Here is an 8,168-nt window from a genome sequence, read left to right as displayed (position 1 = left end):
GTGTCTGAACTAAACACTTTATTTTATACCTCCTTCTGCAATATATGTTTCTTCATATTCAATTTTCAAACTGTAATGCCCAAGTTGTAAGTAAACAATTTTATTGTTGAATTTTGAAAGTCTGTGTCTGGTAGCTTATTCTATATTTTTGTGCAGAATATTAACTGTTGGCATTTACTTTTCAGAGTGCTTAGCTATAACTACCTTAAGTTATTGTAATGCAGTTGTCTCATTTTTCAGCATGTAAAGCAATCTGAGTTTGCTGTGCCAGAACTTTTCTTCCTGGTGGCATTAAATTATTGCAAAAGCAGGAAGGGGTTGTGGCACTAAAAAGAATTGTTACCTTGCCCCTATAATTGTGTGTAATCAATGCAAGAATTTTGTAAAGATAGCGTTGTCAGCCTAACTTAATACTTACTGTACGGCAATAGGTTGAATTTGGGGTTGGTGGAATTAATAATTTTAGTGATATGCTTTTCAGATAAGCAGTGCCTGGTTTCTAGAATCATACAATGGGAGTTCGGACTGTAGGGTGGGTGGTTTCAGTGACACACCAGGTATGTTGCCATTTTTTGACTTGAGAAAGGTAACACTTTGTAAGAAAAAAAATACACACTGTGCCTGAGACCTATGGGTCACAGTGCAGTCAAACAATTTACCAGTAATGTGGCTCACTGCAAAACACAACTTTTTATACATACATACATATATATATATATATATATATATATATATATATATATATATATATACCCATTTCTATTTTTTGTTTAACACCATGGAAGGCTTTTAGTACCCAGAATTCCCCAAACAAATGGAACAAAGTAAAATAAACACTTTACATATTAAATGAACTGTGTGTGAGCTGTTTGTCCTGTACTTTACAATACATTATTCGCATTAATGGACGTTTCTTTTTTTTTCTCACTTTCCTTACAGGGTTGATGTGCTTCAGGATTTAAACCTCTCAAAGTCAAATTGTGGGTTAGAGACAGACAGGAATACAGCCTCGATAACAGCCTGGTAGGTCACCTTTTTATTATTGTTTTTCTTTTTTCTTCTGTTTAAAATAAATTATATAATTAATTTTATATCTAAGATAAGATACTTAGTGCAACTTTTTTAACCCAGTTAAGGACTCTGTTGTAATAATTCTGTTGTGACTTATATTGAGTGACGGGTTTCACATGACTGTAAAAGTTACATGATTGCTGTTTTTTAACATGTTTGGAATATATTAAAAATAGTTTTCAAATACACATTTGGATTTAATCATACTAATGGTAATGAACTGAAAATTCATCATGTTGTAAAATAACTTGTATGGTGTTCAGACGTGGCAAGCTTGTTTGTGTTAAGAATGCAGTCTTGCTGACTCGAATGTTTCTCCTTATCGTTGCCACCTGTTTTTGAAAGGTTATAGTCTAAATAATTAGACTTTAAAGTTCTACAATATGACTGGTAATAATTTTGACAGTTTTGGTTGTGGCCTGAGAGCATTAATAAAATCAGTATAGGCTCAAGGTTAAATTACACATGGCAATGTTTTATAATTGTCTCAGAACTGATGATGGTTTTGTACCAGTATAAACTTTCTATCATAATATTGGCACTACAGTTACTCGCATTACAGTAAGTATGTAGGATATGACAAAACTAAATCATTCACCAAAATTTACAAACTTGCCCCCGGGTCTGTACACCCTTAGAGGAAATTATATTAAGAAAGACGGTTCAGGGTTCTTTTGCAAGGTGGTATGGCAGACAGGCCCTTCCACTTTAATCAGGGCTGATAAGTTTATTTATTTATTTATTTAACATTTGTTTTCTGGGAAAGTCCAACTGGGCACAGGTCCTTTTTCAGCAAAGGCCCAGGGAAAAAAGTAACAGTAAATTTTCATGCACACATTGCAATAATCTAAAAGTATAAAGTAAACAAAATGCAGTATACATAAGAACATACACATTTGCTACATCTTGACAACAAAACCTAGGCTTTGAACATAGCTAGTACTACTTTTAGGTATGACTTCTGTCAAGATATAAGGTTAAGAGAGGTCAGTAGGAACCAAGGATTAAACGCTGGGGGAGAAGTTGGATATGTTTTGGGTATACTGTTATGTATCAGAGCACATGGGTTAGTACAGGAACATACCCACTTATTTTTTAGATAAGCTTTAAGTGATGGCTTAAAGTGGTTAGTGGATGAGATTGAGAGAATGGGGTTAGGAAGGGAGTTCCATATACAAGATACATAGCTGGAAAATAAAGATTATTTTAAGTTAATATTTTAATGTCCTAATATGACCAATGTGTCCATTGAGCTTGCTAGACTTTATTTACTCTAAAACATCTTAATTTGCTGAGCTTAAAAATGCCCTTTCTGTTTTGAGATTATGCTGCATTTGTTAACCTTGCATGTAAGGACCCCCCCTTTGTTTGTTTTCAAGATTTTAGTAAAGGTCAAACAAGGGTATTAGAATTTGTAGGTAAGACATGACCATCTACATAAGAATACTGTACAAAAACTGAAGTACAGGACTGGCATATACGTGTGTGTGTGTCTAGATATATATATATATATATATATATATATATATATATATATATATATATATATATATATATATATAGGGTTCACTACTAAATATCGAAATACCACAATCCCGGCACTGAATACCGACACCCAGTATCTCGAGATTGTGGACCAATAGATATGTGATGGATTGTAGAAGATGCTAAAATGATTCCACAGGTTTAGATATTATACTGCAATTTGTTATATCTGGCCAAGAATTGATAGGAGATGAGTATTTTAGCACATAAACATATGATTGGGGATGTCCAATCAAGATATGGTGCATATTTATGTGAAACTAGGGATAAACTTGGGACTTGCTCAAACATTGGTGGTTCCAAATGTATATACCAGAGAGTATGTAAGAAAACGGATATTTAGTAGAATAAATTGATTTTAACTGGAATGGACTGGGATCAGTGTAAGAGAAGGCTCAAGTCTTTAAATCATGGAATGTACAAGGGAAAAGAGAGGAGTTTCTCAGGTTTAAATTTAAAGTAGCAGAACTTCAAGAGTACGCCATGAATGAAGATGAATCTGTAACGTTTGTTGGCTGAGGAAATCTGATTAAAAAGGTCAAGGATTAGGCATTTGTAGTTTGCAAATTCATCATAAACACTCCACTGCTTTGGTAGTCAGATGGAGACAGCAAAAGGTGAAGAGGGGAGCTTTCAGCATTAGAGAGTACCAAACTCGGGAGCTGATCACCATTCAGGATAGGATATTGATACTGTTCTAAAATTACTATAGCCTTTTTGTATACTCCAGAGGGTGTAGTCTCAAGCCAAACATTGTCTTCTTATCTGGAATTACCCTTCCAGAAGTTTTAGGAGAGTAATCATAGAGGCTTATAAGCTCAATCTCCATCAAAGAGATAAAGGAGGTGTTAGTATATGATGCGGGTTCCTATTACAAAATCGAAGAGGCTGAACATCGAACAGATTTAACGTCAGGAAATGCCGTTCAATGATGTGCTTTTTGTGAGATTGCTGTACAGTGAAGATCAGAATATTTGCCCTTTCCTCACTGTAGTGTAATCTCTGAGTTGGTATATATCAATAGCAGGGGATGTGGGGGGCACAGCCCCCCCCCCACAATAGCTATTTGGAGGTCTGGCATTTTGGGCCTTTTAAGCTGTTCAATGTTCAGTGTCTTCAGTGTTGTAATATAGACCCTCTGATGCACCCTGTAAATGCATAGGTTTTGGTTTTGAAATATGGAAATTGGGAGGAGAGAAGACTTTAGGCTCATGTGGGTACAGCTGATGAATTGAATCTTAGATGGGAACCTCCTCCTTTCTGGTGTGATGCAATAATTATGATAATATTGAAGGAAGGAAAAGACCCCTGTCTGATGCCCTCTAGCAGGGCCATATCTACTTTAAATGATTGCAAACTATCATTTAATGCTAACAAATTAGCAAGGATTGTATGGGAGGTAATACATCCTTGTCATTGAGGGATTGTGGTAATGGGGGATAGTGGAGAGCAGATATCAGAACATTCATGATCACCCTAGATGCCTAGTCCAGTGTGAAAATGTCAGTAATTCTAAGTTTAGTTTTTGTTTAAGCTCCTGTACAAGTGATTTCATCAGGAATGGGGGGGGGCAAGGAAGGGGTGCCCCAAGTCCCTATTTCACTTTCTTATATACTGAGCCTCTATCAATTCGGATGAAGATGTCCGAGATAGAAGACTATTAAAGGGGACAAGTTCCACTGAAAATAGTGCTGTTTGTGGATAATTGGTTACTCATCCTCAATCCTAAAGATATTGTCTATGCCCATGGTTTTTCTAGCAAGGACTACCCATGCCTAAGAGAGAAGCTGGGGCAGTCCCTGGCAGAAATGTATGGTTTCCCATCCAGTCGTCCAGGTTGCACTTAAGCAGGGTCATGGAGGTGCTCTGCTTGATATGAATTGGAAGCATATTCCAGAGGAGTGGCAACTTCTGAGAGATGTATCTGTGTTTCCATCAGGTCCTGTTTATGTAGCAGGCTAGATTGAGGTCCCTGGAATGCGTGACACTAATCCCATTTGACTTTTATGGATGTGCAGCATTTCCATTAGATTTGGATCAGAGATAGCCCTGTAAACCAGACATAAATCACCTCCAAGTAGTCCATACCCTACTGAGTATACTGACAGTGACTTCAATCTCCATATAAGATTTGCTGGAATCTTTGAATTTTCTTACTTAGAAATGTTTGAGGCATCTCAAGTTGCTGCAGGTGTTTGGTATTGTACAAACCAAAGGGAGCATTATATTCAATAGTAGGCCCAATGGGTGATGAGTACAGGGGGGTTATAACCTCTTTTGCTTTTTAGGCAATGCCTTTGCTAATTAGGTGAGTGATGTAGAATGCTTCCGTCACCACAGTAGACACATGATGGTCAAAGCTGAGATCACAGTCAACTTGTATTCCCAGGTCTGTCACTCCTGAATTGGCACTTAGGGTATTATTGTTTATTTTATAATCAGCAGGGATGTTGTTTTTACCAAAGGGAATAATGATGCATTTTTTAGCATTTAGTCTAAGACCATGCCTTGCACCCATTTGAAGTACAGTGACATTGCTAGGGGATTCAATGATAGGACCTAATTTGCAGTTATCCACAGACATGGTTAGCCACAGCTGGCCTGGACTCCTGAGAAGTATATGCCAAACAAGAGGGGGCCCAGCGCTGACCCTTATGGGACCCCACTGGTGAGAGGTATGCTGGTAGAGGTAAAGTCTCCTTCTTTGAGTGTTGTCAATATGTCAGCCAGTTTGCAACATAGGGTATGATATTCAACTGGGTTGGTTTGTCAATGATGCAACATGGGATAGTGTTGAAGGCCTTGACCGACTCAAGATAGGCTGTATGCATTGCTTTGCCCTTGTCTATGGCTCTGGTCATGTTCTTGAAGTCCACAAGGTTTAGCAGGCATGCCGTGCCCTGCCCTCAGCAAAACTGAACTGGGACATATCCAGGGTTTGGAGGTCACCTATATCCTTATATATGAGATCCATGATTTGTTCCATTGCCTTACAAATGAGGCTGGTTAAACTTATGGGTCTATAGTTACCCGGGTCTGTTGCCGAGCCACTCTTGTATGGGGGGGATAACAGTTGCTGTTTTTCATTCCATTATTTTGGATTTTTTTCTGGTATCTTGCTTTCTAATGTAGTATCCATTGTAAATCATGTTTTAAGTTAAAGAAATATTTTGCTCTAAATTCATTTTTTAAAAAACATCTTTGCAGAGAAATGTTTTGTGGTACTGCAAGATGATACATAATCTTTCAGGAAAGCAAGAATGTATTGGTTTCCTATTCCTTTATCAGAGATGTTCTTAGTGTATTGCAAAGAGTGAACATACTCTTCGAGAACAGACCTTTAGCTTTTGCTTTATGCCAAAAGAACTATCTCTGTCTAAAACTCGTGTGATTTGAAGTCAGTAAATTGTTGTGCATGAGTATTTATCAGCTCCCAAAATCTTAGGTGCATCAAAAAAGAAAATACATCAACAAAAACAATGATTAAAGCATTTGTAGATGCGGTAGTAACTTGCACAATGATGTGATGGTTAGTACCATCATTAGTAATGACTCTCAGGTATTTGTGAGTGGAGAAGAAACCATAAAAAATTAGTAGTGAATTTTGGCCATGTTTTTTTTTGCAAGACAGATACTTTATTTTTCTCTGTTTTTGATTCTTCTGTGTATGACCATGTGATCCTTCACTGTACTTTAGTCACAGTATGGATGTTATCCAATCAGCAACTGGGGTTCGCTTTAAGCCCTAACTTTTTCCCCTTGGGCATACTGTAATAATAATACCAATTTGTTAACCAGGTAGACCTACTGGACATAAATTTCATTTGCAGGGGTGACCCACGAACAATGTCTGATTAAATTAATTGCTTAAGGCCACACAGTAGGATAATGAAGGCTGAGGGAATCTGACCCTGTACCACAGGAACTACAGATTGTAGCCTTGACCTTCTGTGCCACCTGTCAGACACTACCATTCTAGGGGTAGGAATACAATGGCTGCAGTATGGTAATATCATTCCCTTCTATGTTGGTATAACCCGCACTATTTCCTGCCTCCACTGCCATCTGACACCTCCTGTTTTCGATGTCCCCTTTGCTAAAGGTCATTGACAGATTAGGCACGCCAGAGTTGCATGTGCCTCTCCATTCTCCAGATGAATAAGCTTGGCTCCATTATTCATCTCTTTCCCATTTATGGCTCCTCCAGTGCCTGGGCTTCTAAACAAACAATGAATATATGGATAATGGTCAGGACTCTGTGCCTTTGTTACAGAGCCTGCTGGCCAGTCAGATCTCTGAACTACAATTGCTTCTTTGCTGTGCATGCTTTCCCCACAAATTTGACAGGCCTGAATCGTAGTCTGTATGTACTAATCAGTATGAGGAAACCAGTTTCTTCCCTCTCACTAAAGCTCATTTTAACTGTCCCTTGGCAAATTAGATCTACTACAGAACATTGAAACCCATTTTCCTACAACCATACTTCCCAGTACAGACTCCCAGAATGCAGCTGTACTGCAAGTTCATAGGTGTATACCAAGCTAAAGGCCTTTATAAGCCTAGCCATGGAACCCAAAAGTGTCCCACAAGTTTTTATATTTTAGATGTTTATATAAGGGATTCATGATAGTTGAGACATGATTTACTGATTGTCTCTGTCCATCAGAGGCATGGGCAGCAGACCAAGGGTGAATTTCTGATTTCCCATCCACTAGTGTAGGTTATGCTTGGATCAGGTTAGGGAGGAACTCTGTTTCTCATGGATGGGGTGTCTATTCCAGGAAAATGAAATTCTCTGAAATACTTGTCTGTCTCTTTAACACGTCCTATTTATTTCACATGTAAAATTCAAGTTCTTAGATCTAGTAGTTCTGATGGTGTTCATTTTGTGGATATTCAAAAGATTCATCAGAGCTGGGTCCCGCAAGGCCTTGTATGCCAGGAATAGGCCACGTCTCAGTAGTCTGTAGGACACAGACTATAGAGACAGGACTTTGAGGCAATCTGTATAGGATATTGTGTTTATTCCCTATATTCTTTTTGTAAGGAACTTTTGAGGACATTCTAGTTGATGCATGTGTCTGGTCAGATACATACTGAAAGGGGCATTATACTAAGTGATGGGTCGGATGAGGGCCAAACTCAATGGGACTATGACCTCCCAAAACCTAGATGCTATGTCAATTCTTATACGTTGATTGACAAAGAATTTATTTCCTTACTACCTTGGACACATGTTGGCCAAAGGCTAGGCTACTCCTTACATGAGTATACAAATCCCTAACTACCGGGTAAGTTCTTAGGGGTGTTTTGTCAATGACATAATTATCTGGGGTGGCTGACTTCTCAAACAGTACTTTTCTGCATTTCTTGGCATTGAGTTTTAAGCCATGTCTTTGGCATCAGTCATTCCTCTATGTTAGACCCTCTTGTAAGATGTTGGTGTCTTGTCCCTGGCTGCTTCTAACTTGTAACCATCTGCAAACTTAGTCAGCCAGAGGCCCTTGACATTGGCCTCAACTTCTGAGAAGTAGATGCAAAGGAGCAGTAGG

At 38.3% G+C, this 8,168-nt stretch overlaps 1 protein-coding gene across 6 annotated transcripts in view; it reads left to right on the top strand.

The window, feature by feature from the left end:
- Nucleotides 1-8,168, top strand: part of RASGRP2 (RAS guanyl releasing protein 2) — a 1,579,354-nt gene that overhangs the window by 751,566 nt on the left and 819,620 nt on the right. For all 6 annotated transcript variants that reach the window (XM_044076007.1, XM_044076006.1, XM_044076004.1 and 3 more), the window contains one exon: nucleotides 940-1,023. The gene's annotated coding sequence lies outside the window, so the exon portion shown is untranslated. The remainder of the gene's footprint in view (nucleotides 1-939; nucleotides 1,024-8,168) is intronic.

This window comes from Protopterus annectens, chromosome 6.part1 (assembly GCF_019279795.1).
Source record: "Protopterus annectens isolate FY-2018-M chromosome 6.part1, PAN1.0, whole genome shotgun sequence".
NCBI classification, from domain to species: Eukaryota; Metazoa; Chordata; order Ceratodontiformes; family Protopteridae; genus Protopterus; species Protopterus annectens.
The sequence above is the reverse complement of the archived record's forward strand: the minus strand, read 5'-3'. Positions and strand labels throughout refer to the sequence as shown.